Consider the following 27,397-nt stretch of genomic DNA (forward strand, 5'->3'; position numbering starts at 1 on the left):
ACAGAAAGCAAAGAAATGAGCCATGGTGTCCCACAGAGAGCATTGTCCACGTTCCACTAGTCGCTCTGTCTTTTCTTTACACCATCAAAATCAGGGGAGAGCGCGAACGCAGTCCCCCACTACCAGAAATTGTGCAGTCGAGATTCCCACATTTGAGGAATTCGCAGGGGTCAGCACGACCGGATGTGCAATGGCCGAGCATCGCCCGGGGCAAACAACCTTCTTGATCATTGTATCACCCCTGCCAGGTAAGTATGAGTTGGAACAGACCAAGTTGGCGCAGGGGTTCCTGGCCACTGGCAACACGCAGATGGTGGGCCCACCTCCAAGATTCCGTAAAGGGGGAGGGGCCTCCCTGAAAGACATCATTACTCGGAGCTTCCATAACAGCGACCTCTCCCGGTGAAGTGCCAAGGCTGCATCTAAATTATCCCGGCTAGATAGTGGACAGGAGGCACGCACTAAATCTAGACTCCTCCGACGGAGAAGCCGAGCAAAAGAGCGAACGTACGGCAGAACATGGCACAGAAAGCAAAGAAATGAGCCATGGTGTCCCACAGAGAGCATTGTCCACGTTCCACTAGTCGCTCTGTCTTTTCTTTACACCATCAAAATCAGGGGAGAGCGCGAACGCAGTCCCCCACTACCAGAAATTGTGCAGTCGAGATTCCCACATTTGAGGAATTCGCAGGGGTCAGCACGACCGGATGTGCAATGGCCGAGCCTCGCCCTGGGCAAACAACCTTCTTGATCATTGTATCACCCCTGCCAGGTAAGTATGAGTTGGAACAGACCAAGTTGGCGCAGGGGTTCCTGGCCACTGGCAACACGCAGATGGTGGGCCCACCTCCAAGATTCTGTAAAGGGGGAGGGGCCTCCCTGAAAGACATCATTACTCGGAGCTTCCATAACAGCGACCTCTCCCGGTGAAGTGCCAAGGCTGCATCTAAATTATCCCGGCTAGATAGTGGACAGGAGGCACGCACTAAATCTAGACTCCTCCGACGGAGAAGCCGAGCAAAAGAGCGAACGTACGGCAGAACATGGCACAGAAAGCAAAGAAATGAGCCATGGTGTCCCACAGAGAGCATTGTCCACGTTCCACTAGTCGCTCTGTCTTTTCTTTACACCATCAAAATCAGGGGAGAGCGCGAACGCAGTCCCCCACTACCAGAAATTGTGCAGTCGAGATTCCCACATTTGAGGAATTCGCAGGGGTCAGCACGACCGGATGTGCAATGGCCGAGCCTCGCCCTGGGCAAACAACCTTCTTGATCATTGTATCACCCCTGCCAGGTAAGTATGAGTTGGAACAGACCAAGTTGGCGCAGGGGTTCCTGGCCACTGGCAACACGCAGATGGTGGGCCCACCTCCAAGATTCCGTAAAGGGGGAGGGGCCTCCCTGAAAGACATCATTACTCGGAGCTTCCATAACAGCGACCTCTCCCGGTGAAGTGCCAAGGCTGCATCTAAATTATCCCGGCTAGATAGTGGACAGGCGGCACGCACTAAATCTAGACTCCTCCGACGGAGAAGCCGAGCAAAAGAGCGAACGTACGGCAGAACATGGCACAGAAAGCAAAGAAATGAGCCATTGTGTCCCACAGAGAGCATTGTCCACGTTCCACTAGTCGCTCTGTCTTTTCTTTACACCATCAAAATCAGGGGAGAGCGCGAACGCAGTCCCCCACTACCAGAAATTGTGCAGTCGAGATTCCCACGTTTGAGGAATTCGCAGGGGTCAGCACGACCGGATGTGCAATGGCCGAGCCTCGCCCTGGGCAAACAACCTTCTTGATCATTGTATCACCCCTGCCAGGTAAGTATGAGTTGGAACAGACCAAGTTGGCGCAGGGGTTCCTGGCCACTGGCAACACGCAGATGGTGGGCCCACCTCCAAGATTCCGTAAAGGGGGAGGGGCCTCCCTGAAAGACATCATTACTCGGAGCTTCCATAACAGCGACCTCTCCCGGTGAAGTGCCAAGGCTGCATCTAAATTATCCCGGCTAGATAGTGGACAGGAGGCACGCACTAAATCTAGACTCCTCCGACGGAGAAGCCGAGCAAAAGAGCGAACGTACGGCAGAACATGGCACAGAAAGCAAAGAAATGAGCCATGGTGTCCCACAGAGAGCATTGTCCACGTTCCACTAGTCGCTCTGTCTTTTCTTTACACCATCAAAATCAGGGGAGAGCGCGAACGCAGTCCCCCACTACCAGAAATTGTGCAGTCGAGATTCCCACATTTGAGGAATTCGCAGGGGTCAGCACGACCGGATGTGCAATGGCCGAGCATCGCCCGGGGCAAACAACCTTCTTGATCATTGTATCACCCCTGCCAGGTAAGTATGAGTTGGAACAGACCAAGTTGGCGCAGGGGTTCCTGGCCACTGGCAACACGCAGATGGTGGGCCCACCTCCAAGATTCCGTAAAGGGGGAGGGGCCTCCCTGAAAGACATCATTACTCGGAGCTTCCATAACAGCGACCTCTCCCGGTGAAGTGCCAAGGCTGCATCTAAATTATCCCGGCTAGATAGTGGACAGGAGGCACGCACTAAATCTAGACTCCTCCGACGGAGAAGCCGAGCAAAAGAGCGAACGTACGGCAGAACATGGCACAGAAAGCAAAGAAATGAGCCATGGTGTCCCACAGAGAGCATTGTCCACGTTCCACTAGTCGCTCTGTCTTTTCTTTACACCATCAAAATCAGGGGAGAGCGCGAACGCAGTCCCCCACTACCAGAAATTGTGCAGTCGAGATTCCCACATTTGAGGAATTCGCAGGGGTCAGCACGACCGGATGTGCAATGGCCGAGCCTCGCCCTGGGCAAACAACCTTCTTGATCATTGTATCACCCCTGCCAGGTAAGTATGAGTTGGAACAGACCAAGTTGGCGCAGGGGTTCCTGGCCACTGGCAACACGCAGATGGTGGGCCCACCTCCAAGATTCCGTAAAGGGGGAGGGGCCTCCCTGAAAGACATCATTACTCGGAGCTTCCATAACAGCGACCTCTCCCGGTGAAGTGCCAAGGCTGCATCTAAATTATCCCGGCTAGATAGTGGACAGGAGGCACGCACTAAATCTAGACTCCTCCGACGGAGAAGCCGAGCAAAAGAGCGAACGTACGGCAGAACATGGCACAGAAAGCAAAGAAATGAGCCATGGTGTCCCACAGAGAGCATTGTCCACGTTCCACTAGTCGCTCTGTCTTTTCTTTACACCATCAAAATCAGGGGAGAGCGCGAACGCAGTCCCCCACTACCAGAAATTGTGCAGTCGAGATTCCCACAATTGAGGAATTCGCAGGGGTCAGCACGACCGGATGTGCAATGGCCGAGCCTCGCCCTGGGCAAACAACCTTCTTGATCATTGTATCACCCCTGCCAGGTAAGTATGAGTTGGAACAGACCAAGTTGGCGCAGGGGTTCCTGGCCACTGGCAACACGCAGATGGTGGGCCCACCTCCAAGATTCCGTAAAGGGGGAGGGGCCTCCCTGAAAGACATCATTACTCGGAGCTTCCATAACAGCGACCTCTCCCGGTGAAGTGCCAAGGCTGCATCTAATGGCGGCCTTACATTGTACGATTTTGGTCTGTTTTCACAGTCGGCGACTAAATGTTCAAAGTCGGACAGAAATCATGGGAGTTGTACTGGAATCGCGGCGCGCTCCCGTCAACTAGATCGTTAAGTGTAAGGTGCCAATCTTAGCGGTTTTAAGTCAGTCGGAGTCAGTCCTTTTCTAGTTTTGCCGTTACGACAATATCAAACATGTTTGATATTATCGCAAGTCTTTCTAGTCGTGGCTCATGCAAATAGTGACGTGAACTATGAAAACCAATAGTGACCTCTCTTCAACACCAAACAGGAAGGGGCAAAGTAGGCGACAGCTGTAGCATATATGATTATTTGTTATTCTTATAATATTTGTCATTTCTTATACATATTTAGTCGGCTCTTCCACGTGACAGAACAACTCTATATCGGTTAGGGATGTCACGCATGAAACAATGCTGCAGAAACACGAAAATATGGCTTTGAATTTAGTAGGCTATCACTTCAGTTCCTGTTGATATCTATTGCACGATGGGTAATAATTTAAAGGAATCTAGTTGCAGTCTTGTGAATAGTGATCCTGCAAGATCCCCAGTCATTGCAAAATCATAGTCTGTGACTTAAAACTCTTTTACTTGTCTTTAGATGTGAGAGGGTCTGAGACTGTAGTCTTTCAAAAATCTTTTCCAAATCTTTGCAAATCTTTCCAAAGTCTGTCAGTGTAAGGAGGGCTTAAAGGCGGCCTTACATTGTACGATTTTGGCCTGTTTTCACAGTCGGCGACTAAATTTCCAAAGTCGGACAGAAATCATGGGAGTTGTACTGGAATCGCGGCGCGCTCCCGTCAACTAGATCGTTAAGTGTAAGGTGCCAATCTTAGCGGTTTTAAGTCAGTCGGAGTCAGTCCTTTTCTAGTTTTGCCGTTACGACAATATCAAACATGTTTGATATTATCGCAAGTCTTTCTAGTCGTGGCTCATGCAAATAGTGACGTGAACTATAAAAACCAATAGTGACCTCTCTCCAACACCAAACAGGAAGGGGCAAAGTATAGGCGACAGCTGTAGCCTATAATTTTTTGTTATTCTTACAATATTTGTCATTTCTTATACATTTTTATTTGGCTCTTCCACGTGACAGAACAACTCTATATCGGTTAGGGATGTCACGCATGAAACAATACTGCAGAAACACGAAAATACAACTTTGAGTTTTGTAGGCTATCATTTCAGTTCCTGTTTATCTATTGCACGATGGGTAATAATTTAAAGGAATCTAGTTGCAGTCTTGTAAATAGTGACCCTGCAAGATCCCTAGTCATTGCAAAATCATAGTCTGTGACTTAAAACCTCTACTACTTGTCTTTAGATGTGAGAGGGTCTGAGACTGTAGTCTTTCAAAAATCTTTAACAAATCTTTGCAAATCTTTACAAAGTCTGTCAGTGTAAGGAGGGCTTTAAGGCGGCCTTACATTGTACGATTTTGGCCTGTTTTCACAGTCGGCGACTAAATTTCCAAAGTCGGACAGAAATCATGGGAGTTGTACTGGAATCGCGGCGCGCTCCCGTCAACTAGATCGTTAAGTGTAAGGTGCCAATCTTAGCGGTTTTAAGTCAGTCGGAGTCAGTCCTTTTCTAGTTTTGCCGTTACGACAATATCAAACATGTTTGATATTATCGCAAGTCTTTCTAGTCGTGGCTCATGCAAATAGTGACGTGAACTATAAAAACCAATAGTGACCTCTCTCCAACACCAAACAGGAAGGGGCAAAGTATAGGCGACAGCTGTAGCCTATAATTATTTGTTATTCTTACAATATTTGTCATTTCTTATACATTTTTATTTGGCTCTTCCACGTGACAGAACAACTCTATATCGGTTAGGGATGTCACGCATGAAACAATACTGCAGAAACACGAAAATACAACTTTGAGTTTAGTAGGCTATCATTTCAGTTCCTGTTTATCTATTGCACGATGGGTAATAATTTAAAGGAATCTAGTTGCAGTCTTGTAAATAGTGACCCTGCAAGATCCCTAGTCATTGCAAAATCATAGTCTGTGACTTAAAACCTCTACTACTTGTCTTTAGATGTGAGAGGGTCTGAGACTGTAGTCTTTCAAAAATCTTTAACAAATCTTTGCAAATCTTTACAAAGTCTGTCAGTGTAAGGAGGGCTTAATGGCGGCCTTACATTGTACGATTTTGGTCTGTTTTCACAGTCGGCGACTAAATTTCCAAAGTCGGACTGAAATCATGGGAGTTGTACTGGAATCGCGGCGCGCTCCCGTCAACTAGATCGTTAAGTGTAAGGTGCCAATCTTAGCGGTTTTAAGTCAGTCGGAGTCAGTCCTTTTCTAGTTTTGCCGTTACGACAATATCAAACATGTTTGATATTATCGCAAGTCTTTCTAGTCGTGGCTCATGCAAATAGTGACGTGAACTATAAAAAACAATAGTGACCTCTCTCCAACACCAAACAGGAAGGGGCAAAGTAGGCGACAGCTGTAGCCTATATGATTAATTGTTATTCTTATAATATTTGTCATTTCTTATACATATTTAGTCGGCTCTTCCACGTAACAGAACAACTCTATATCGGTTAGGGATGTCACGCATGAAACAATGCTGCAGAAACACGAAAATACGACTTTGAGTTTAGTAGGCTATCATTTCAGTTCCTGTTTATCTATTGCACGATGGGTAATAATTTAAAGGAATCTAGTTGCAGTCTTGCAAATAGTGACCCTGCAAGATCCCTAGTCATTGCAAAATCATAGTCTGTGACTTAAAACTCTACTACTTGTCTTTAGATGTGAGAGGGTCTGAGACTGTAGTCTTTCAAAAATCTTTTCCAAATCTTTGCAAATCTTTCCAAAGTCTGTCAGTGTAAGGAGGGCTTAAAAGAGTTTTAAGTCACAGACTATGATTTTGCAATGACTGGGGATCTTGCAAGGTCACTATTTACAAGACTGCAACTAGATTCCTTTAAATTATTACCCATCGTGCAATAGATATCAACAGGAACTGAAATGATATCCTACTAAATTCAAAGCCATATTTTCGTGTTTCTGCAGCATTGTTTCATGCGTGACATCCCTAACCGATATAGAGTTGTTCCTACACGTGGAAGAGCCGACTAAATATGTATAAGAAATGACAAATATTATAAGAATAACAAATAATCATATAGGCTACAGCTGTCGCCTACTTTGCCCCTTCCTGTTTGGTGTTGAAGAGAGGTCACTATTGGTTTTTATAGTTCACGTCAGTATTTGCATGAGCCACGACTAGAAAGACTTGCGATAATATCAAACATGTTTAATATTGTCGTAATGGCAAAACTAGAAAAGGACTGACTCTGACTGACTTAAAACCGCTAAGATTGGCACCTTACACTAAACGATCTAGTTGACGGGAGCGCGCCGCGATTCCAGTACAACTCCCATGATTTCTGTCCGACTTTGGAAATTTAGTCGCCGACTGTGAAAACAGACCAAAATCGTACAATGTAAGGCCGCCATTAATTATCCCTCGCCCTAAATTATCCTCGCCTCGCCCTGGGCAAACAACCTTCTTGATCATTGTATCACCCCTGCCAGGTAAGTATGAGTTGGAACAGACCAAGTTGGCGCAGGGGTTCCTGGCCACTGGCAACACGCAGATGGTGGGCCCACCTCCAAGATTCCGTAAAGGGGGAGGGGCCTCCCTGAAAGACATCATTACTCGGAGCTTCCATAACAGCGACCTCTCCCGGTGAAGTGCCAAGGCTGCATCTAAATTATCCCGGCTAGATAGTGGACAGGAGGCACGCACTAAATCTAGACTCCTCCGACGGAGAAGCCGAGCAAAAGAGCGAACGTACGGCAGAACATGGCACAGAAAGCAAAGAAATGAGCCATGGTGTCCCACAGAGAGCATTGTCCACGTTCCACTAGTCGCTCTGTCTTTTCTTTACACCATCAAAATCAGGGGAGAGCGCGAACGCAGTCCCCCACTACCAGAAACTGTGCAGTCGAGATTCCCACATTTGAGGAATTCGCAGGGGTCAGCACGACCGGATGTGCAATGGCCGAGCCTCGCCCTGGGCAAACAACCTTCTTGATCATTGTATCACCCCTGCCAGGTAAGTATGAGTTGGAACAGACCAAGTTGGCGCAGGGGTTCCTGGCCACTGGCAACACGCAGATGGTGGGCCCACCTCCAAGATTCCGTAAAGGGGGAGGGGCCTCCCTGAAAGACATCATTACTCGGAGCTTCCATAACAGCGACCTCTCCCGGTGAAGTGCCAAGGCTGCATCTAAATTATCCCGGCTAGATAGTGGACAGGAGGCACGCACTAAATCTAGACTCCTCCGACGGAGAAGCCGAGCAAAAGAGCGAACGTACGGCAGAACATGGCACAGAAAGCAAAGAAATGAGCCATGGTGTCCCACAGAGAGCATTGTCCACGTTCCACTAGTCGCTCTGTCTTTTCTTTACACCATCAAAATCAGGGGAGAGCGCGAACGCAGTCCCCCACTACCAGAAATTGTGCAGTCGAGATTCCCACATTTGAGGAATTCGCAGGGGTCAGCACGACCGGATGTGCAATGGCCGAGCCTCGCCCTGGGCAAACAACCTTCTTGATCATTGTATCACCCCTGCCAGGTAAGTATGAGTTGGAACAGACCAAGTTGGCGCAGGGGTTCCTGGCCACTGGCAATACGCAGATGGTGGGCCCACCTCCAAGATTCCGTAAAGGGGGAGGGGCCTCCCTGAAAGACATCATTACTCGGAGCTTCCATAACAGCGACCTCTCCCGGTGAAGTGCCAAGGCTGCATCTAAATTATCCCGGCTAGATAGTGGACAGGAGGCACGCACTAAATCTAGACTCCTCCGACGGAGAAGCCGAGCAAAAGAGCGAACGTACGGCAGAACATGGCACAGAAAGCAAAGAAATGAGCCATGGTGTCCCACAGAGAGCATTGTCCATGTTCCACTAGTCGCTCTGTCTTTTCTTTACACCATCAAAATCAGGGGAGAGCGCGAACGCAGTCCCCCACTACCAGAAATTGTGCAGTCGAGATTCCCACATTTGAGGAATTCGCAGGGGTCAGCACGACCGGATGTGCAATGGCCGAGCCTCGCCCTGCATCTAAAGCCCTCCTTACACTGACAGACTTTGGAAAGATTTGCAAAGATTTGGAAAAGATTTTTGAAAGACTACAGTCTCAGACCCTCTCACATCTAAAGACAAGTAATGGCGGCCTTACATTGTACGATTTTGGTCTGTTTTCACAGTCGGCGACGACATTTCCAAAGTCGGACAGAAATCATTGGAGTTGTACTGGAATCGCGGCGCGCTCCCGTCAACTAGATCGTTAAGTGTAAGGTGCCAATCTTAGCGGTTTTTAGTCAGTCGGAGTCAGTCCTTTTCTAGTTTTGCCGTTACGACAATATCAAACATGTTTGATATTATCGCAAGTCTTTTGAGTCGTGGCTCATGCAAATAGTGACGTGAACTATGAAAACCAATAGTGACCTCTCTCCAACACCAAACAGGAAGAGGCAAAGTAGGCGACAGCTGTAGTCTATATGATTATTTGTTATTCTTATAATATTTGTAATTTCTTATACATCTCTTCCACATGACAGAACAACTCTATATCGGTTAGGGATGTCACGCATGAAACAATGCTGCAGAAACACGAAAATATGACTGAGTTTAGTAGGCTATCATTTCAGTTCCTGTTTATCTATTGCACGATGGGTAATAATTTAAAGGAATCTAGTTGCAGTCTTGTAAATAGTGACCCTGCAAGATCCCTAGTCATTGCAAAATCATAGTCTGTGACTTAAAACTCTACTACTTGTCTTTAGATGTGAGAGGGTCTGAGACTGTAGTCTTTCAAAAATCTTTTCCAAATCTTTGCAAATCTTTCCAAAGTCTGTCAGTGTAAGGAGGGCTTAAAAGAGTTTTAAGTCACAGACTATGATTTTGCAATGACTGGGGATCTTGCAAGGTCACTATTTACAAGACTGCAACTAGATTCCTTTAAATTATTACCCATCGTGCAATAGATATCAACAGGAACTGAAATGATATCCTACTAAATTCAAAGCCATATTTTCGTGTTTCTGCAGCATTGTTTCATGCGTGACATCCCTAACCGATATAGAGTTGTTCCTACACGTGGAAGAGCCGACTAAATATGTATAAGAAATGACAAATATTATAAGAATAACAAATAATCATATAGGCTACAGCTGTCGCCTACTTTGCCCCTTCCTGTTTGGTGTTGAAGAGAGGTCACTATTGGTTTTTATAGTTCACGTCAGTATTTGCATGAGCCACGACTAGAAAGACTTGCGATAATATCAAACATGTTTAATATTGTCGTAACGGCAAAACTAGAAAAGGACTGACTCTGACTGACTTAAAACCGCTAAGATTGGCACCTTACACTAAACGATCTAGTTGACGGGAGCGCGCCGCGATTCCAGTACAACTCCCATGATTTCTGTCCGACTTTGGAAATTTAGTCGCCGACTGTGAAAACAGACCAAAATCGTACAATGTAAGGCCGCCATTAATTATCCCTCGCCCTAAATTATCCCGGCTAGATAGTGGACAGGAGGCACGCACTAAATCAAAGACTCCTCCGACGGAGAAGCCGAGCAAAAGAGCGAACGTACGGCAGAACATGGCACAGAAAGCAAAGAAATGAGCCATTGTCCACGTTCCACTAGTCGCTCTGTCTTTTCTTTACACCATCAAAATCAGGGGAGAGCGCGAACGCAGTCCCCCACTACCAGAAATTGTGCAGTCGAGATTCCCACATTTGAGGAATTCGCAGGGGTCAGCACGACCGGATGTGCAATGGCCGAGCCTCGCCCTGGGCAAACAACCTTCTTGATCATTGTATCACCCCTGCCAGGTAAGTATGAGTTGGAACAGACCAAGTTGGCGCAGGGGTTCCTGGCCACTGGCAACACGCAGATGGTGGGCCCACCTCCAAGATTCCGTAAAGGGGGAGGGGCCTCCCTGAAAGACATCATTACTCGGAGCTTCCATAACAGCGACCTCTCCCGGTGAAGTGCCAAGGCTGCATCTAAATTATCCCGGCTAGATAGTGGACAGGAGGCACGCACTAAATCTAGACTCCTCCGACGGAGAAGCCGAGCAAAAGAGCGAACGTACGGCAGAACATGGCACAGAAAGCAAAGAAATGAGCCATGGTGTCCCACAGAGAGCATTGTCCACGTTCCACTAGTCGCTCTGTCTTTTCTTTACACCATCAAAATCAGGGGAGAGCGCGAACGCAGTCCCCCACTACCAGAAATTGTGCAGTCGAGATTCCCACATTTGAGGAATTCGCAGGGGTCAGCACGACCGGATGTGCAATGGCCGAGCCTCGCCCTGGGCAAACAACCTTCTTGATCATTGTATCACCCCTGCCAGGTAAGTATGAGTTGGAACAGACCAAGTTGGCGCAGGGGTTCCTGGCCACTGGCAACACGCAGATGGTGGGCCCACCTCCAAGATTCCGTAAAGGGGGAGGGGCCTCCCTGAAAGACATCATTACTCGGAGCTTCCATAACAGCGACCTCTCCCGGTGAAGTGCCAAGGCTGCATCTAAATTATCCCGGCTAGATAGTGGACAGGAGGCGCGCACTAAATCTAGACTCCTCCGACGGAGAAGCCGAGCAAAAGAGCGAACGTACGGCAGAACATGGCACAGAAAGCAAAGAAATGAGCCATGGTGTCCCACAGAGAGCATTGTCCACGTTCCACTAGTCGCTCTGTCTTTTCTTTACACCATCAAAATCAGGGGAGAGCGCGAACGCAGTCCCCCACTACCAGAAATTGTGCAGTCGAGATTCCCACATTTGAGGAATTCGCAGGGGTCAGCACGACCGGATGTGCAATGGCCGAGCCTCGCCCTGGGCAAACAACCTTCTTGATCATTGTATCACCCCTGCCAGGTAAGTATGAGTTGGAACAGACCAAGTTGGCGCAGGGGTTCCTGGCCACTGGCAACACGCAGATGGTGGGCCCACCTCCAAGATTCCGTAAAGGGGGAGGGGCCTCCCTGAAAGACATCATTACTCGGAGCTTCCATAACAGCGACCTCTCCCGGTGAAGTGCCAAGGCTGCATCTAAATTATCCCGGCTAGATAGTGGACAGGAGGCACGCACTAAATCTAGACTCCTCCGACGGAGAAGCCGAGCAAAAGAGCGAACGTACGGCAGAACATGGCACAGAAAGCAAAGAAATGAGCCATGGTGTCCCACAGAGAGCATTGTCCACGTTCCACTAGTCGCTCTGTCTTTTCTTTACACCATCAAAATCAGGGGAGAGCGCGAACGCAGTCCCCCACTACCAGAAATTGTGCAGTCGAGATTCCCACATTTGAGGAATTCGCAGGGGTCAGCACGACCGGATGTGCAATGGCCGAGCCTCGCCCTGGGCAAACAACATTCTTGATCATTGTATCATCCCTGCCAGGTAAGTATGAGTTGGAACAGACCAAGTTGGCGCAGGGGTTCCTGGCCACTGGCAACACGCAGATGGTGGGCCCACCTCCAAGATTCCGTAAAGGGGGAGGGGCCTCCCTGAAAGACATCATTACTCGGAGCTTCCATAACAGCGACCTCTCCCGGTGAAGTGCCAAGGCTGCATCTAAATTATCCCGGCTAGATAGTGGACAGGAGGCGCGCACTAAATCTAGACTCCTCCGACGGAGAAGCCGAGCAAAAGAGCGAACGTACGGCAGAACATGGCACAGAAAGCAAAGAAATGAGCCATGGTGTCCCACAGAGAGCATTGTCCACGTTCCACTAGTCGCTCTGTCTTTTCTTTACACCATCAAAATCAGGGGAGAGCGCGAACGCAGTCCCCCACTACCAGAAATTGTGCAGTCGAGATTCCCACATTTGAGGAATTCGCAGGGGTCAGCACGACCGGATGTGCAATGGCCGAGCCTCGCCCTGGGCAAACAACCTTCTTGATCATTGTATCACCCCTGCCAGGTAAGTATGAGTTGGAACAGACCAAGTTGGCGCAGGGGTTCCTGGCCACTGGCAACACGCAGATGGTGGGCCCACCTCCAAGATTCCGTAAAGGGGGAGGGGCCTCCCTGAAAGACATCATTACTCGGAGCTTCCATAACAGCGACCTCTCCCGGTGAAGTGCCAAGGCTGCATCTAAATTATCCCGGCTAGATAGTGGACAGGAGGCACGCACTAAATCTAGACTCCTCCGACGGAGAAGCCGAGCAAAAGAGCGAACGTACGGCAGAACATGGCACAGAAAGCAAAGAAATGAGCCATGGTGTCCCACAGAGAGCATTGTCCACGTTCCACTAGTCGCTCTGTCTTTTCTTTACACCATCAAAATCAGGGGAGAGCGCGAACGCAGTCCCCCACTACCAGAAATTGTGCAGTCGAGATTCCCACATTTGAGGAATTCGCAGGGGTCAGCACGACCGGATGTGCAATGGCCGAGCCTCGCCCTGGGCAAACAACCTTCTTGATCATTGTATCACCCCTGCCAGGTAAGTATGAGTTGGAACAGATCAAGTTGGCGCAGGGGTTCCTGGCCACTGGCAACACGCAGATGGTGGGCCCACCTCCAAGATTCCGTAAAGGGGGAGGGGCCTCCCTGAAAGACATCATTACTCGGAGCTTCCATAACAGCGACCTCTCCCGGTGAAGTGCCAAGGCTGCATCTAAATTATCCCGGCTAGATAGTGGACAGGAGGCACGCACTAAATCTAGACTCCTCCGACGGAGAAGCCGAGCAAAAGAGCGAACGTACGGCAGAACATGGCACAGAAAGCAAAGAAATGAGCCATGGTGTCCCACAGAGAGCATTGTCCACGTTCCACTAGTCGCTCTGTCTTTTCTTTACACCATCAAAATCAGGGGAGAGCGCGAACGCAGTCCCCCACTACCAGAAATTGTGCAGTCGAGATTCCCACATTTGAGGAATTCGCAGGGGTCAGCACGACCGGATGTGCAATGGCCGAGCCTCGCCCTGGGCAAACAACCTTCTTGATCATTGTATCACCCCTGCCAGGTAAGTATGAGTTGGAACAGACCAAGTTGGCGCAGGGGTTCCTGGCCACTGGCAACACGCAGATGGTGGGCCCACCTCCAAGATTCCGTAAAGGGGGAGGGGCCTCCCTGAAAGACATCATTACTCGGAGCTTCCATAACAGCGACCTCTCCCGGTGAAGTGCCAAGGCTGCATCTAAATTATCCCGGCTAGATAGTGGACAGAAGGCACGCACTAAATCTAGACTCCTCCGACGGAGAAGCCGAGCAAAAGAGCGAACGTACGGCAGAACATGGCACAGAAAGCAAAGAAATGAGCCATGGTGTCCCACAGAGAGCATTGTCCACGTTCCACTAGTCGCTCTGTCTTTTCTTTACACCATCAAAATCAGGGGAGAGCGCGAACGCAGTCCCCCACTACCAGAAATTGTGCAGTCGAGATTCCCACATTTGAGGAATTCGCAGGGGTCAGCACGACCGGATGTGCAATGGCCGAGCCTCGCCCTGGGCAAACAACCTTCTTGATCATTGTATCACCCCTGCCAGGTAAGTATGAGTTGGAACAGACCAAGTTGGCGCAGGGGTTCCTGGCCACTGGCAACACGCAGATGGTGGGCCCACCTCCAAGATTCCGTAAAGGGGGAGGGGCCTCCCTGAAAGACATCATTACTCGGAGCTTCCATAACAGCGACCTCTCCCGGTGAAGTGCCAAGGCTGCATCTAAAGCCCTCCTTACACTGACAGACTTTGGAAAGATTTGCAAAGATTTGGAAAAGATTTTTGAAAGACTACAGTCTCAGACCCTCTCACATCTAAAGACAAGTAATGGCGGCCTTACATTGTACGAATTTGGTCTGTTTTCACAGTCGGCGACGACATTTCCAAAGTCGGACAGAAATCATTGGAGTTGTACTGGAATCGCGGCGCGCTCCCGTCAACTAGATCGTTAAGTGTAAGGTGCCAATCTTAGCGGTTTTTAGTCAGTCGGAGTCAGTCCTTTTCTAGTTTTGCCGTTACGACAATATCAAACATGTTTGATATTATCGCAAGTCTTTTGAGTCGTGGCTCATGCAAATAGTGACGTGAACTATGAAAACCAATAGTGACCTCTCTCCAACACCAAACAGGAAGAGGCAAAGTAGGCGACAGCTGTAGTCTATATGATTATTTGTTATTCTTATAATATTTGTAATTTCTTATACATCTCTTCCACATGACAGAACAACTCTATATCGGTTAGGGATGTCACGCATGAAACAATGCTGCAGAAACACGAAAATATGACTGAGTTTAGTAGGCTATCATTTCAGTTCCTGTTTATCTATTGCACGATGGGTAATAATTTAAAGGAATCTAGTTGCAGTCTTGTAAATAGTGACCCTGCAAGATCCCTAGTCATTGCAAAATCATAGTCTGTGACTTAAAACTCTACTACTTGTCTTTAGATGTGAGAGGGTCTGAGACTGTAGTATTTCAAAAATCTTTTCCAAATCTTTGCAAATCTTTCCAAAGTCTGTCAGTGTAAGGAGGGCTTAAAAGAGTTTTAAGTCACAGACTATGATTTTGCAATGACTGGGGATCTTGCAAGGTCACTATTTACAAGACTGCAACTAGATTCCTTTAAATTATTACCCATCGTGCAATAGATATCAACAGGAACTGAAATGATATCCTACTAAATTCAAAGCCATATTTTCGTGTTTCTGCAGCATTGTTTCATGCGTGACATCCCTAACCGATATAGAGTTGTTCCTACACGTGGAAGAGCCGACTAAATATGTATAAGAAATGACAAATATTATAAGAATAACAAATAATCATATAGGCTACAGCTGTCGCCTACTTTGCCCCTTCCTGTTTGGTGTTGAAGAGAGGTCACTATTGGTTTTTATAGTTCACGTCAGTATTTGCATAAGCCACGACTAGAAAGACTTGCGATAATATCAAACATGTTTAATATTGTCGTAACGGCAAAACTAGAAAAGGACTGACTCTGACTGACTTAAAACCGCTAAGATTGGCACCTTACACTAAACGATCTAGTTGACGGGAGCGCGCCGCGATTCCAGTACAACTCCCATGATTTCTGTCCGACTTTGGAAATTTAGTCGCCGACTGTGAAAACAGACCAAAATCGTACAATGTAAGGCCGCCATTAATTATCCCGGCTAGATAGTGGACAGGAGGCACGCACTAAATCTAGACTCCTCCGACGGAGAAGCCGAGCAAAAGAGCGAACGTACGGCCGAACATGGCACAGAAAGCAAAGAAATGAGCCATGGTGTCCCACAGAGAGCATTGTCCACTTTCCACTAGTCGCTCTGTCTTTTCTTTACACCATCAAAATCAGGGGAGAGCGCGAACGCAGTCCCCCACTACCAGAAATTGTGCAGTCGAGATTCCCACATTTGAGGAATTCGCAGGGGTCAGCACGACCGGATGTGCAATGGCCGAGCCTCGCCCTGGGCAAACAACCTTCTTGATCATTGTATCACCCCTGCCAGGTAAGTATGAGTTGGAACAGACCAAGTTGGCGCAGGGGTTCCTGGCCACTGGCAACACGCAGATGGTGGGCCCACCTCCAAGATTCCGTAAAGGGGGAGGGGCCTCCCTGAAAGACATCATTACTCGGAGCTTCCATAACAGCGACCTCTCCCGGTGAAGTGCCAAGGCTGCATCTAAATTATCCCGGCTAGATAGTGGACAGGAGGCGCGCACTAAATCTAGACTCCTCCGACGGAGAAGCCGAGCAAAAGAGCGAACGTACGGCAGAACATGGCACAGAAAGCAAAGAAATGAGCCATGGTGTCCCACAGAGAGCATTGTCCACGTTCCACTAGTCGCTCTGTCTTTTCTTTACACCATCAAAATCAGGGGAGAGCGCGAACGCAGTCCCCCACTACCAGAAATTGTGCAGTCGAGATTCCCACATTTGAGGAATTCGCAGGGGTCAGCACGACCGGATGTGCAATGGCCGAGCCTCGCCCTGGGCAAACAACCTTCTTGATCATTGTATCACCCCTGCCAGGTAAGTATGAGTTGGAACAGACCAAGTTGGCGCAGGGGTTCCTGGCCACTGGCAACACGCAGATGGTGGGCCCACCTCCAAGATTCCGTAAAGGGGGAGGGGCCTCCCTGAAAGACATCATTACTCGGAGCTTCCATAACAGCGACCTCTCCCGGTGAAGTGCCAAGGCTGCATCTAAATTATCCCGGCTAGATAGTGGACAGGAGGCGCGCACTAAATCTAGACTCCTCCGACGGAGAAGCCGAGCAAAAGAGCGAACGTACGGCAGAACATGGCACAGAAAGCAAAGAAATGAGCCATGGTGTCCCACAGAGAGCATTGTCCACGTTCCACTAGTCGCTCTGTCTTTTCTTTACACCATCAAAATCAGGGGAGAGCGCGAACGCAGTCCCCCACTACCAGAAATTGTGCAGTCGAGATTCCCACATTTGAGGAATTCGCAGGGGTCAGCACGACCGGATGTGCAATGGCCGAGCCTCGCCCTGGGCAAACAACCTTCTTGATCATTGTATCACCCCTGCCAGGTAAGTATGAGTTGGAACAGACCAAGTTGGCGCAGGGGTTCCTGGCCACTGGCAACACGCAGATGGTGGGCCCACCTCCAAGATTCCGTAAAGGGGGAGGGGCCTCCCTGAAAGACATCATTACTCGGAGCTTCCATAACAGCGACCTCTCCCGGTGAAGTGCCAAGGCTGCATCTAAATTATCCCGGCTAGATAGTGGACAGGAGGCGCGCACTAAATCTAGACTCCTCCGACGGAGAAGCCGAGCAAAAGAGCGAACGTACGGCAGAACATGGCACAGAAAGCAAAGAAATGAGCCATGGTGTCCCACAGAGAGCATTGTCCACGTTCCACTAGTCGCTCTGTCTTTTCTTTACACCATCAAAATCAGGGGAGAGCGCGAACGCAGTCCCCCACTACCAGAAATTGTGCAGTCGAGATTCCCACATTTGAGGAATTCGCAGGGGTCAGCACGACCGGATGTGCAATGGCCGAGCCTCGCCCTGGGCAAACAACCTTCTTGATCATTGTATCACCCCTGCCAGGTAAGTATGAGTTGGAACAGACCAAGTTGGCGCAGGGGTTCCTGGCCACTGGCAACACGCAGATGGTGGGCCCACCTCCAAGATTCCGTAAAGGGGGAGGGGCCTCCCTGAAAGACATCATTACTCGGAGCTTCCATAACAGCGACCTCTCCCGGTGAAGTGCCAAGGCTGCATCTAAATTATCCCGGCTAGATAGTGGACAGGAGGCGCGCACTAAATCTAGACTCCTCCGACGGAGAAGCCGAGCAAAAGAGCGAACGTACGGCAGAACATGGCACAGAAAGCAAAGAAATGAGCCATGGTGTCCCACAGAGAGCATTGTCCACGTTCCACTAGTCGCTCTGTCTTTTCTTTACACCATCAAAATCAGGGGAGAGCGCGAACGCAGTCCCCCACTACCAGAAATTGTGCAGTCGAGATTCCCACATTTGAGGAATTCGCAGGGGTCAGCACGACCGGATGTGCAATGGCCGAGCCTCGCCCTGGGCAAACAACCTTCTTGATCATTGTATCACCCCTGCCAGGTAAGTATGAGTTGGAACAGACCAAGTTGGCGCAGGGGTTCCTGGCCACTGGCAACACGCAGATGGTGGGCCCACCTCCAAGATTCCGTAAAGGGGGAGGGGCCTCCCTGAAAGACATCATTACTCGGAGCTTCCATAACAGCGACCTCTCCCGGTGAAGTGCCAAGGCTGCATCTAAATTATCCCGGCTAGATAGTGGACAGGAGGCGCGCACTAAATCTAGACTCCTCCGACGGAGAAGCCGAGCAAAAGAGCGAACGTACGGCAGAACATGGCACAGAAAGCAAAGAAATGAGCCATGGTGTCCCACAGAGAGCATTGTCCACGTTCCACTAGTCGCTCTGTCTTTTCTTTACACCATCAAAATCAGGGGAGAGCGCGAACGCAGTCCCCCACTACCAGAAATTGTGCAGTCGAGATTCCCACATTTGAGGAATTCGCAGGGGTCAGCACGACCGGATGTGCAATGGCCGAGCCTCGCCCTGGGCAAACAACCTTCTTGATCATTGTATCACCCCTGCCAGGTAAGTATGAGTTGGAACAGACCAAGTTGGCGCAGGGGTTCCTGGCCACTGGCAACACGCAGATGGTGGGCCCACCTCCAAGATTCCGTAAAGGGGGAGGGGCCTCCCTGAAAGACATCATTACTCGGAGCTTCCATAACAGCGACCTCTCCCGGTGAAGTGCCAAGGCTGCATCTAAATTATCCCGGCTAGATAGTGGACAGGAGGCGCGCACTAAATCTAGACTCCTCCGACGGAGAAGCCGAGCAAAAGAGCGAACGTACGGCAGAACATGGCACAGAAAGCAAAGAAATGAGCCATGGTGTCCCACAGAGAGCATTGTCCACGTTCCACTAGTCGCTCTGTCTTTTCTTTACACCATCAAAATCAGGGGAGAGCGCGAACGCAGTCCCCCACTACCAGAAATTGTGCAGTCGAGATTCCCACATTTGAGGAATTCGCAGGGGTCAGCACGACCGGATGTGCAATGGCCGAGCCTCGCCCTGGGCAAACAACCTTCTTGATCATTGTATCACCCCTGCCAGGTAAGTATGAGTTGGAACAGACCAAGTTGGCGCAGGGGTTCCTGGCCACTGGCAACACGCAGATGGTGGGCCCACCTCCAAGATTCCGTAAAGGGGGAGGGGCCTCCCTGAAAGACATCATTACTCGGAGCTTCCATAACAGCGACCTCTCCCGGTGAAGTGCCAAGGCTGCATCTAAATTATCCCGGCTAGATAGTGGACAGGAGGCACGCACTAAATCTAGACTCCTCCGACGGAGAAGCCGAGCAAAAGAGCGAACGTACGGCAGAACATGGCACAGAAAGCAAAGAAATGAGCCATGGTGTCCCACAGAGAGCATTGTCCACGTTCCACTAGTCGCTCTGTCTTTTCTTTACACCATCAAAATCAGGGGAGAGCGCGAACGCAGTCCCCCACTACCAGAAATTGTGCAGTCGAGATTCCCACATTTGAGGAATTCGCAGGGGTCAGCACGACCGGATGTGCAATGGCCGAGCCTCGCCCTGGGCAAACAACCTTCTTGATCATTGTATCACCCCTGCCAGGTAAGTATGAGTTGGAACAGACCAAGTTGGCGCAGGGGTTCCTGGCCACTGGCAACACGCAGATGGTGGGCCCACCTCCAAGATTCCGTAAAGGGGGAGGGGCCTCCCTGAAAGACATCATTACTCGGAGCTTCCATAACAGCGACCTCTCCCGGTGAAGTGCCAAGGCTGCATCTAAATTATCCCGGCTAGATAGTGGACAGGAGGCACGCACTAAATCTAGACTCCTCCGACGGAGAAGCCGAGCAAAAGAGCGAACGTACGGCAGAACATGGCACAGAAAGCAAAGAAATGAGCCATGGTGTCCCACAGAGAGCATTGTCCACGTTCCACTAGTCGCTCTGTCTTTTCTTTACACCATCAAAATCAGGGGAGAGCGCGAACGCAGTCCCCCACTACCAGAAATTGTGCAGTCGAGATTCCCACATTTGAGGAATTCGCAGGGGTCAGCACGACCGGATGTGCAATGGCCGAGCCTCGCCCTGGGCAAACAACCTTCTTGATCATTGTATCACCCCTGCCAGGTAAGTATGAGTTGGAACAGACCAAGTTGGCGCAGGGGTTCCTGGCCACTGGCAACACGCAGATGGTGGGCCCACCTCCAAGATTCCGTAAAGGGGGAGGGGCCTCCCTGAAAGACATCATTACTCGGAGCTTCCATAACAGCGACCTCTCCCGGTGAAGTGCCAAGGCTGCATCTAAATTATCCCGGCTAGATAGTGGACAGGAGGCACGCACTAAATCTAGACTCCTCCGACGGAGAAGCCGAGCAAAAGAGCGAACGTACGGCAGAACATGGCACAGAAAGCAAAGAAATGAGCCATGGTGTCCCACAGAGAGCATTGTCCACGTTCCACTAGTCGCTCTGTCTTTTCTTTACACCATCAAAATCAGGGGAGAGCGCGAACGCAGTCCCCCACTACCAGAAATTGTGCAGTCGAGATTCCCACATTTGAGGAATTCGCAGGGGTCAGCACGACCGGATGTGCAATGGCCGAGCCTCGCCCTGGGCAAACAACCTTCTTGATCATTGTATCACCCCTGCCAGGTAAGTATGAGTTGGAACAGACCAAGTTGGCGCAGGGGTTCCTGGCCACTGGCAACACGCAGATGGTGGGCCCACCTCCAAGATTCCGTAAAGGGGGAGGGGCCTCCCTGAAAGACATCATTACTCGGAGCTTCCATAACAGCGACCTCTCCCGGTGAAGTGCCAAGGCTGCATCTAAATTATCCCGGCTAGATAGTGGACAGGAGGCACGCACTAAATCTAGACTCCTCCGACGGAGAAGCCGAGCAAAAGAGCGAACGTACGGCAGAACATGGCACAGAAAGCAAAGAAATGAGCCATGGTGTCCCACAGAGAGCATTGTCCACGTTCCACTAGTCGCTCTGTCTTTTCTTTACACCATCAAAATCAGGGGAGAGCGCGAACGCAGTCCCCCACTACCAGAAATTGTGCAGTCGAGATTCCCACATTTGAGGAATTCGCAGGGGTCAGCACGACCGGATGTGCAATGGCCGAGCCTCGCCCTGGGCAAACAACCTTCTTGATCATTGTATCACCCCTGCCAGGTAAGTATGAGTTGGAACAGACCAAGTTGGCGCAGGGGTTCCTGGCCACTGGCAACACGCAGATGGTGGGCCCACCTCCAAGATTCCGTAAAGGGGGAGGGGCCTCCCTGAAAGACATCATTACTCGGAGCTTCCATAACAGCGACCTCTCCCGGTGAAGTGCCAAGGCTGCATCTAAATTATCCCGGCTAGATAGTGGACAGGAGGCACGCACTAAATCTAGACTCCTCCGACGGAGAAGCCGAGCAAAAGAGCGAACGTACGGCAGAACATGGCACAGAAAGCAAAGAAATGAGCCATGGTGTCCCACAGAGAGCATTGTCCACGTTCCACTAGTCGCTCTGTCTTTTCTTTACACCATCAAAATCAGGGGAGAGCGCGAACGCAGTCCCCCACTACCAGAAATTGTGCAGTCGAGATTCCCACATTTGAGGAATTCGCAGGGGTCAGCACGACCGGATGTGCAATGGCCGAGCCTCGCCCTGGGCAAACAACCTTCTTGATCATTGTATCACCCCTGCCAGGTAAGTATGAGTTGGAACAGACCAAGTTGGCGCAGGGGTTCCTGGCCACTGGCAACACGCAGATGGTGGGCCCACCTCCAAGATTCCGTAAAGGGGGAGGGGCCTCCCTGAAAGACATCATTACTCGGAGCTTCCATAACAGCGACCTCTCCCGGTGAAGTGCCAAGGCTGCATCTAAATTATCCCGGCTAGATAGTGGACAGGAGGCACGCACTAAATCTAGACTCCTCCGACGGAGAAGCCGAGCAAAAGAGCGAACGTACGGCAGAACATGGCACAGAAAGCAAAGAAATGAGCCATGGTGTCCCACAGAGAGCATTGTCCACGTTCCACTAGTCGCTCTGTCTTTTCTTTACACCATCAAAATCAGGGGAAAGCGCGAACGCAGTCCCCCACTACCAGAAATTGTGCAGTCGAGATTCCCACATTTGAGGAATTCGCAGGGGTCAGCACGACCGGATGTGCAATGGCCGAGCCTCGCCCTGGGCAAACAACCTTCTTGATCGATCATTGTATCACCCCTGCCAGGTAAGTATGAGTTGGAACAGACCAAGTTGGCGCAGGGGTTCCTGGCCACTGGCAACACGCAGATGGTGGGCCCACCTCCAAGATTCCGTAAAGGGGGAGGGGCCTCCCTGAAAGACATCATTACTCGGAGCTTCCATAACAGCGACCTCTCCCGGTGAAGTGCCAAGGCTGCATCTAAATTATCCCGGCTAGATAGTGGACAGGAGGCACGCACTAAATCTAGACTCCTCCGACGGAGAAGCCGAGCAAAAGAGCGAACGTACGGCAGAACATGGCACAGAAAGCAAAGAAATGAGCCATGGTGTCCCACAGAGAGCATTGTCCACGTTCCACTAGTCGCTCTGTCTTTTCTTTACACCATCAAAATCAGGGGAGAGCGCGAACGCAGTCCCCCACTACCAGAAATTGTGCAGTCGAGATTCCCACATTTGAGGAATTCGCAGGGGTCAGCACGACCGGATGTGCAATGGCCGAGCCTCGCCCTGGGCAAACAACCTTCTTGATCATTGTATCACCCCTGCCAGGTAAGTATGAGTTAGAACAGACCAAGTTGGCGCAGGGGTTCCTGGCCACTGGCAACACGCAGATGGTGGGCCCACCTCCAAGATTCCGTAAAGGGGGAGGGGCCTCCCTGAAAGACATCATTACTCGGAGCTTCCATAACAGCGACCTCTCCCGGTGAAGTGCCAAGGCTGCATCTAAATTATCCCGGCTAGATAGTGGACAGGAGGCACGCACTAAATCTAGACTCCTCCGACGGAGAAGCCGAGCAAAAGAGCGAACGTACGGCAGAACATGGCACAGAAAGCAAAGAAATGAGCCATGGTGTCCCACAGAGAGCATTGTCCACGTTCCACTAGTCGCTCTGTCTTTTCTTTACACCATCAAAATCAGGGGAGAGCGCGAACGCAGTCCCCCACTACCAGAAATTGTGCAGTCGAGATTCCCACATTTGAGGAATTCGCAGGGGTCAGCACGACCGGATGTGCAATAGCCGAGCCTCGCCCTGGGCAAACAACCTTCTTGATCGATCATTGTATCACCCCTGTCAGGTAAGTATGAGTTGGAACAGACCAAGTTGGCGCAGGGGTTCCTGGCCACTGGCAACACGCAGATGGTGGGCCCACCTCCAAGATTCCGTAAAGGGGGAGGGGCCTCCCTGAAAGACATCATTACTCGGAGCTTCCATAACAGCGACCTCTCCCGGTGAAGTGCCAAGGCTGCATCTAAATTATCCCGGCTAGATAGTGGACAGGAGGCACGCACTAAATCTAGACTCCTCCGACGGAGAAGCCGAGCAAAAGAGCGAACGTACGGCAGAACATGGCACAGAAAGCAAAGAAATGAGCCATGGTGTCCCACAGAGAGCATTGTCCACGTTCCACTAGTCGCTCTGTCTTTTCTTTACACCATCAAAATCAGGGGAGAGCGCGAACGCAGTCCCCCACTACCAGAAATTGTGCAGTCGAGATTCCCACATTTGAGGAATTCGCAGGGGTCAGCACGACCGGATGTGCAATGGCCGAGCCTCGCCCTGGGCAAACAACCTTCTTGATCATTGTATCACCCCTGCCAGGTAAGTATGAGTTGGAACAGACCAAGTTGGCGCAGGGGTTCCTGGCCACTGGCAACACGCAGATGGTGGGCCCACCTCCAAGATTCCGTAAAGGGGGAGGGGCCTCCCTGAAAGACATCATTACTCGGAGCTTCCATAACAGCGACCTCTCCCGGTGAAGTGCCAAGGCTGCATCTAAATTATCCCGGCTAGATAGTGGACAGGAGGCACGCACTAAATCTAGACTCCTCCGACGGAGAAGCCGAGCAAAAGAGCGAACGTACGGCAGAACATGGCACAGAAAGCAAAGAAATGAGCCATGGTGTCCCACAGAGAGCATTGTCCACGTTCCACTAGTCGCTCTGTCTTTTCTTTACACCATCAAAATCAGGGGAGAGCGCGAACGCAGTCCCCCACTACCAGAAATTGTGCAGTCGAGATTCCCACATTTGAGGAATTCGCAGGGGTCAGCACGACCGGATGTGCAATGGCCGAGCCTCGCCCTGGGCAAACAATTTTTTTCAATTTTTTTTCAATTTTTTTTACTTTATTGTGTTTCATAGCAAATACATACATAAGACTCAGAAGTATCAGCTTAAAAATACATGTACAAGCACATTGTGGAGGCTAAAATCTTTTACATCTTTCACTGCATTTAAATCAGAAGGATATCACATCAACATATCACAAATCCATAATACATATTACACAAGTCGCAAATTCTGTCCCATTAAAAGCATAAATCCCACCCAAACAAATTTCCCATACAATCCATTTCCCACATGACTTTTGTTTTTTCCTTCCCGTACTTCAACAAGTCCCTTGTGACATAGTCCTTAATGCTGTTCAGTGCCATACTTTTTGCCCCACCCAAACTAATCTTTTCTTTTTTAAGGAATAACCTATTCCTAACCACCCACAAAGTACATTTTACACAATTAATAACTGCCCAGAGTCTACAAAATTCTTGATCTTTTTTCTTTATGTGTAATCCAAAAAGTACAGTTTCTCTACATAAAACCATGTTTTTATTTCCAAACCATGGCCTAAACACATTCCACACAAGTTTAGCAAATGTACAATCCCAAAACACATGATCTATTGTTTCTTCATTACAAAAGCTTTCTCTGATACATTTAGCACTAGCACACAGACCCCATCTGTAGAGGACTGTTCTTGTTGGTAAACAGTTCTGTGCCACCTTCCAAGCTACATCTTTATGTTTGTTAAACAGAAAGGGGGAGGATGTACATTTCCATACTCGTACACACTGGTTTTCTGTCAATGCCCTAATTGTTTCTATTCTCGGGGGGGCATCCTCCAATAATTCATGTATGGCACCGCTACTTAAATCAGAGCCTGCACATATGGTTCCTTTATGCTTCACTAAAAAATCTTTTGCTTCTTGGTAGAGGTATGGCCGAGTATCCGAGGAGGGTAGGGTGAGAGGTCGCCTTTCCCAGTTCTTCCCAGGCATATACCTGCCCACCCAGAATTTGGCAAAGAGAGTCCACAGAGCTTCTCCTCCTTGGTCTGCTATTCCTTTTAAGATGTTACTCAGGAACATTGCTTTAAATTTCTTTGTAATATCCAGCACGTCTCTGCCCCCTAAAGCTTTTGGTTTATACATGATTGTCCTTTTGACTCTCTCTGTTTTTCCCCCCCAGATAAAGCGGAACATCTCCCGGCGGGCCAATGTGATGAAGGGACTGGGGGCAGGAAGTATCATCGCCAGGTATGATAAGGCTGATAGAATTTCCATCTTTGCAATCATAATTTTGCCAAGCATTGTTAGATCACGTGATCTCCATAGGAAGAATTTCTGTTTTATTTTATTTATTCTCGTTCCCCAGTTTTTCCTATCTGTCTCTTCTCCAAAGTAAATCCCAAGAACCTTAATATTTTTATCTTGTTCAGTCAACCCTAAGGGTATTTTGTTTTCTGTCCAATTACTGTACAAGATTTCACTTTTACTTACATTCAACTTAATTCCTGTTGCTTTAGAGAATTGTCCACATGTAGCCAATCCTGTGTGAATAGAAAGGTTATCCACTGCAAAGAAGGTTATATCATCCATATACATAGATAATTTTGCCTGTCTTCCATTCCCTCCAGGGATTGGCATTCCTCTGAAGTTCACATTAGAACGTATTGCATTGGCTAGGGGCTCCATGCATATGACAAATAGTGAAGCTGACAGAGGGCACCCTTGTCTTAGTCCAGACTGCAGCGGGATGGTTGCTGATGGGTGGCCGTTGATCATGGCAATGCTGGAAATGTTGCAGTACATCATTTTAATGGAGGACAAAAACAATGGTCCAAAATTCATCTTTTCTAAAATTGACATTAAAAATTCTCTATCAAGTTTATCAAATGCTTTTTCATGGTCCAGGGTCACAATGCTCACTGGAGTTTGTCTTTCCTTAGAGTAGAGGATAATGTCCCGTGTCAAGGCAAGATTATCTGATATTCCTCTCTTTGGGATTCCGCAGGTCTGTTCAGAGCTGACGACTTTGGCCAACACAGTTTGCAATCTAGAGCACATAACTTTAGCACAGATCTTATAGTCAGTCCCTAAAAGGCTTATTGGTCTCCAATTCTTTATGTCTGATTTTTCTCCTTTTTTAAAGAGGAGTGAGATACATCCGTTTCTCATACTGTCAGTTAATTCTCCCTTCTCCTGAGATTCTTTATATATGTTAAGAAGCTCCTCCGCTAAGATGTCCTTAAAAGCAATGTAAAAATCCCCTGGCAAGCCGTCAAGTCCTGGTGCTTTATTCTTTGATAGGTTATCTATGGCCTTTTTTATTTCATGTAGCGAAAAGGGACTTTCTAAAAGATATTTGTCTTCATTTAACAGGACCTTTTCTATTTGTCCCAGAAAACGCTGCTTCTGTATAGAATTTGTACATGGCTTCTTATAAAGATCTTTGTAAAAAGTTTCCACAACATTTGCCAGCTCATTTTGTTTGTCCACTTTGATACCATCTTGATTTTTTAGTTCTTTTATTGACTGACGTGGTTTCAGCAATTTCCTGAAGAAATACTGTGTACAATTTTCGTTCTGTTCAAAGGTTTTAGCTCGACTCCTTTCTATAACTCCTCTTGCATCTTCTGCTGCGATGGTCATCATTTTCCCTTTAATCAGGGTGATCTCCTCATCTACATCAAAGCCCTCCTGCTGCATTTTATAGAATCTCTGCAGTTTTCCTTGTAACCTTTTTAGATAAAGTTTTTTCCCTTGAGCTTTCCTTTTCCCTTCTATTTGGAAGAATATTCTTGTTCTCTTTTTAATTTCCTCCCACCAGTCTGAAGCTGAGTTATAAAGACTTTTCAATGAAATCCAATCATAAAATTTTGCTTTGTATCTGTTAATTACATTGGGGTTATCTAAAAGGCTTGTATTCAGTTTCCAGTAACCTTGTCCAGCTTTTATAGACCCAGG

At 48.9% G+C, this 27,397-nt stretch overlaps 33 non-coding genes and 2 pseudogenes across 33 annotated transcripts; all 35 read right to left on the reverse strand.

Annotated features, from left to right (window-relative positions):
* Nucleotides 1–91: 91 nt before the first annotated feature.
* On the reverse strand, nt 92–256 carry LOC143105262 (U1 spliceosomal RNA). The gene has a single exon (XR_012983392.1). It is a non-coding gene; the product is annotated as a U1 spliceosomal RNA (small nuclear RNA).
* Nucleotides 257–615: 359 nt separating this feature from the next.
* Nucleotides 616–780, reverse strand: LOC143105164 (U1 spliceosomal RNA). The gene has a single exon (XR_012983299.1). It is a non-coding gene; the product is annotated as a U1 spliceosomal RNA (small nuclear RNA).
* Nucleotides 781–1,139: 359 nt separating this feature from the next.
* Nucleotides 1,140–1,304, reverse strand: LOC143105175 (U1 spliceosomal RNA). Its single transcript, XR_012983310.1, has one exon. It is a non-coding gene; the product is annotated as a U1 spliceosomal RNA (small nuclear RNA).
* A 359-nt stretch (nt 1,305–1,663) lies between these two features.
* LOC143105242 (U1 spliceosomal RNA) lies at nt 1,664–1,828 on the reverse strand. The gene has a single exon (XR_012983373.1). It is a non-coding gene; the product is annotated as a U1 spliceosomal RNA (small nuclear RNA).
* Nucleotides 1,829–2,187: 359 nt separating this feature from the next.
* LOC143105263 (U1 spliceosomal RNA) lies at nt 2,188–2,352 on the reverse strand. The gene has a single exon (XR_012983393.1). It is a non-coding gene; the product is annotated as a U1 spliceosomal RNA (small nuclear RNA).
* A 359-nt stretch (nt 2,353–2,711) lies between these two features.
* LOC143105187 (U1 spliceosomal RNA) lies at nt 2,712–2,876 on the reverse strand. The gene has a single exon (XR_012983321.1). It is a non-coding gene; the product is annotated as a U1 spliceosomal RNA (small nuclear RNA).
* A 359-nt stretch (nt 2,877–3,235) lies between these two features.
* LOC143105252 (U1 spliceosomal RNA) lies at nt 3,236–3,400 on the reverse strand. The gene has a single exon (XR_012983383.1). It is a non-coding gene; the product is annotated as a U1 spliceosomal RNA (small nuclear RNA).
* A 4,127-nt stretch (nt 3,401–7,527) lies between these two features.
* LOC143105254 (U1 spliceosomal RNA) lies at nt 7,528–7,692 on the reverse strand. Its single transcript, XR_012983385.1, has one exon. It is a non-coding gene; the product is annotated as a U1 spliceosomal RNA (small nuclear RNA).
* Nucleotides 7,693–8,051: 359 nt separating this feature from the next.
* LOC143105198 (U1 spliceosomal RNA) lies at nt 8,052–8,216 on the reverse strand. The gene has a single exon (XR_012983332.1). It is a non-coding gene; the product is annotated as a U1 spliceosomal RNA (small nuclear RNA).
* A 359-nt stretch (nt 8,217–8,575) lies between these two features.
* Nucleotides 8,576–8,725, reverse strand: LOC143105276 (U1 spliceosomal RNA; annotated as a pseudogene).
* A 1,597-nt stretch (nt 8,726–10,322) lies between these two features.
* LOC143105209 (U1 spliceosomal RNA) lies at nt 10,323–10,487 on the reverse strand. The gene has a single exon (XR_012983343.1). It is a non-coding gene; the product is annotated as a U1 spliceosomal RNA (small nuclear RNA).
* A 359-nt stretch (nt 10,488–10,846) lies between these two features.
* LOC143105221 (U1 spliceosomal RNA) lies at nt 10,847–11,011 on the reverse strand. The gene has a single exon (XR_012983354.1). It is a non-coding gene; the product is annotated as a U1 spliceosomal RNA (small nuclear RNA).
* A 359-nt stretch (nt 11,012–11,370) lies between these two features.
* LOC143105233 (U1 spliceosomal RNA) lies at nt 11,371–11,535 on the reverse strand. The gene has a single exon (XR_012983365.1). It is a non-coding gene; the product is annotated as a U1 spliceosomal RNA (small nuclear RNA).
* Nucleotides 11,536–11,894: 359 nt separating this feature from the next.
* Nucleotides 11,895–12,059, reverse strand: LOC143105265 (U1 spliceosomal RNA). Its single transcript, XR_012983395.1, has one exon. It is a non-coding gene; the product is annotated as a U1 spliceosomal RNA (small nuclear RNA).
* Nucleotides 12,060–12,418: 359 nt separating this feature from the next.
* On the reverse strand, nt 12,419–12,583 carry LOC143105245 (U1 spliceosomal RNA). The gene has a single exon (XR_012983376.1). It is a non-coding gene; the product is annotated as a U1 spliceosomal RNA (small nuclear RNA).
* Nucleotides 12,584–12,942: 359 nt separating this feature from the next.
* On the reverse strand, nt 12,943–13,107 carry LOC143105257 (U1 spliceosomal RNA). Its single transcript, XR_012983387.1, has one exon. It is a non-coding gene; the product is annotated as a U1 spliceosomal RNA (small nuclear RNA).
* A 359-nt stretch (nt 13,108–13,466) lies between these two features.
* On the reverse strand, nt 13,467–13,631 carry LOC143105268 (U1 spliceosomal RNA). The gene has a single exon (XR_012983398.1). It is a non-coding gene; the product is annotated as a U1 spliceosomal RNA (small nuclear RNA).
* A 359-nt stretch (nt 13,632–13,990) lies between these two features.
* LOC143105279 (U1 spliceosomal RNA) lies at nt 13,991–14,155 on the reverse strand. Its single transcript, XR_012983406.1, has one exon. It is a non-coding gene; the product is annotated as a U1 spliceosomal RNA (small nuclear RNA).
* Nucleotides 14,156–15,948: 1,793 nt separating this feature from the next.
* On the reverse strand, nt 15,949–16,113 carry LOC143105290 (U1 spliceosomal RNA). Its single transcript, XR_012983410.1, has one exon. It is a non-coding gene; the product is annotated as a U1 spliceosomal RNA (small nuclear RNA).
* Nucleotides 16,114–16,472: 359 nt separating this feature from the next.
* Nucleotides 16,473–16,637, reverse strand: LOC143105302 (U1 spliceosomal RNA). The gene has a single exon (XR_012983418.1). It is a non-coding gene; the product is annotated as a U1 spliceosomal RNA (small nuclear RNA).
* A 359-nt stretch (nt 16,638–16,996) lies between these two features.
* Nucleotides 16,997–17,161, reverse strand: LOC143105309 (U1 spliceosomal RNA). Its single transcript, XR_012983424.1, has one exon. It is a non-coding gene; the product is annotated as a U1 spliceosomal RNA (small nuclear RNA).
* A 359-nt stretch (nt 17,162–17,520) lies between these two features.
* Nucleotides 17,521–17,685, reverse strand: LOC143105310 (U1 spliceosomal RNA). The gene has a single exon (XR_012983425.1). It is a non-coding gene; the product is annotated as a U1 spliceosomal RNA (small nuclear RNA).
* Nucleotides 17,686–18,044: 359 nt separating this feature from the next.
* LOC143105311 (U1 spliceosomal RNA) lies at nt 18,045–18,209 on the reverse strand. The gene has a single exon (XR_012983426.1). It is a non-coding gene; the product is annotated as a U1 spliceosomal RNA (small nuclear RNA).
* A 359-nt stretch (nt 18,210–18,568) lies between these two features.
* On the reverse strand, nt 18,569–18,733 carry LOC143105312 (U1 spliceosomal RNA). Its single transcript, XR_012983427.1, has one exon. It is a non-coding gene; the product is annotated as a U1 spliceosomal RNA (small nuclear RNA).
* Nucleotides 18,734–19,092: 359 nt separating this feature from the next.
* LOC143105313 (U1 spliceosomal RNA) lies at nt 19,093–19,257 on the reverse strand. Its single transcript, XR_012983428.1, has one exon. It is a non-coding gene; the product is annotated as a U1 spliceosomal RNA (small nuclear RNA).
* A 359-nt stretch (nt 19,258–19,616) lies between these two features.
* Nucleotides 19,617–19,781, reverse strand: LOC143105314 (U1 spliceosomal RNA). The gene has a single exon (XR_012983429.1). It is a non-coding gene; the product is annotated as a U1 spliceosomal RNA (small nuclear RNA).
* Nucleotides 19,782–20,140: 359 nt separating this feature from the next.
* Nucleotides 20,141–20,305, reverse strand: LOC143105315 (U1 spliceosomal RNA). Its single transcript, XR_012983430.1, has one exon. It is a non-coding gene; the product is annotated as a U1 spliceosomal RNA (small nuclear RNA).
* A 359-nt stretch (nt 20,306–20,664) lies between these two features.
* On the reverse strand, nt 20,665–20,829 carry LOC143105316 (U1 spliceosomal RNA). The gene has a single exon (XR_012983431.1). It is a non-coding gene; the product is annotated as a U1 spliceosomal RNA (small nuclear RNA).
* A 359-nt stretch (nt 20,830–21,188) lies between these two features.
* Nucleotides 21,189–21,353, reverse strand: LOC143105317 (U1 spliceosomal RNA). Its single transcript, XR_012983432.1, has one exon. It is a non-coding gene; the product is annotated as a U1 spliceosomal RNA (small nuclear RNA).
* Nucleotides 21,354–21,712: 359 nt separating this feature from the next.
* On the reverse strand, nt 21,713–21,877 carry LOC143105318 (U1 spliceosomal RNA). Its single transcript, XR_012983433.1, has one exon. It is a non-coding gene; the product is annotated as a U1 spliceosomal RNA (small nuclear RNA).
* A 359-nt stretch (nt 21,878–22,236) lies between these two features.
* On the reverse strand, nt 22,237–22,405 carry LOC143105266 (U1 spliceosomal RNA). The gene has a single exon (XR_012983396.1). It is a non-coding gene; the product is annotated as a U1 spliceosomal RNA (small nuclear RNA).
* Nucleotides 22,406–22,764: 359 nt separating this feature from the next.
* Nucleotides 22,765–22,929, reverse strand: LOC143105319 (U1 spliceosomal RNA). Its single transcript, XR_012983434.1, has one exon. It is a non-coding gene; the product is annotated as a U1 spliceosomal RNA (small nuclear RNA).
* A 359-nt stretch (nt 22,930–23,288) lies between these two features.
* Nucleotides 23,289–23,457, reverse strand: LOC143105273 (U1 spliceosomal RNA). The gene has a single exon (XR_012983403.1). It is a non-coding gene; the product is annotated as a U1 spliceosomal RNA (small nuclear RNA).
* Nucleotides 23,458–23,816: 359 nt separating this feature from the next.
* Nucleotides 23,817–23,981, reverse strand: LOC143105320 (U1 spliceosomal RNA). Its single transcript, XR_012983435.1, has one exon. It is a non-coding gene; the product is annotated as a U1 spliceosomal RNA (small nuclear RNA).
* A 359-nt stretch (nt 23,982–24,340) lies between these two features.
* On the reverse strand, nt 24,341–24,471 carry LOC143105288 (U1 spliceosomal RNA; annotated as a pseudogene).
* Nucleotides 24,472–27,397: the final 2,926 nt, after the last annotated feature.

Source organism: Alosa pseudoharengus, unplaced genomic scaffold (assembly GCF_046254945.1).
Source record: "Alosa pseudoharengus isolate Yale_2024_CS ecotype anadromous, Long Island Sound unplaced genomic scaffold, YU_APseudo_1.1 YU_APseudo_1.1_scf_5, whole genome shotgun sequence".
NCBI lineage: Eukaryota > Metazoa > Chordata > Actinopteri > Clupeiformes > Clupeidae > Alosa > Alosa pseudoharengus.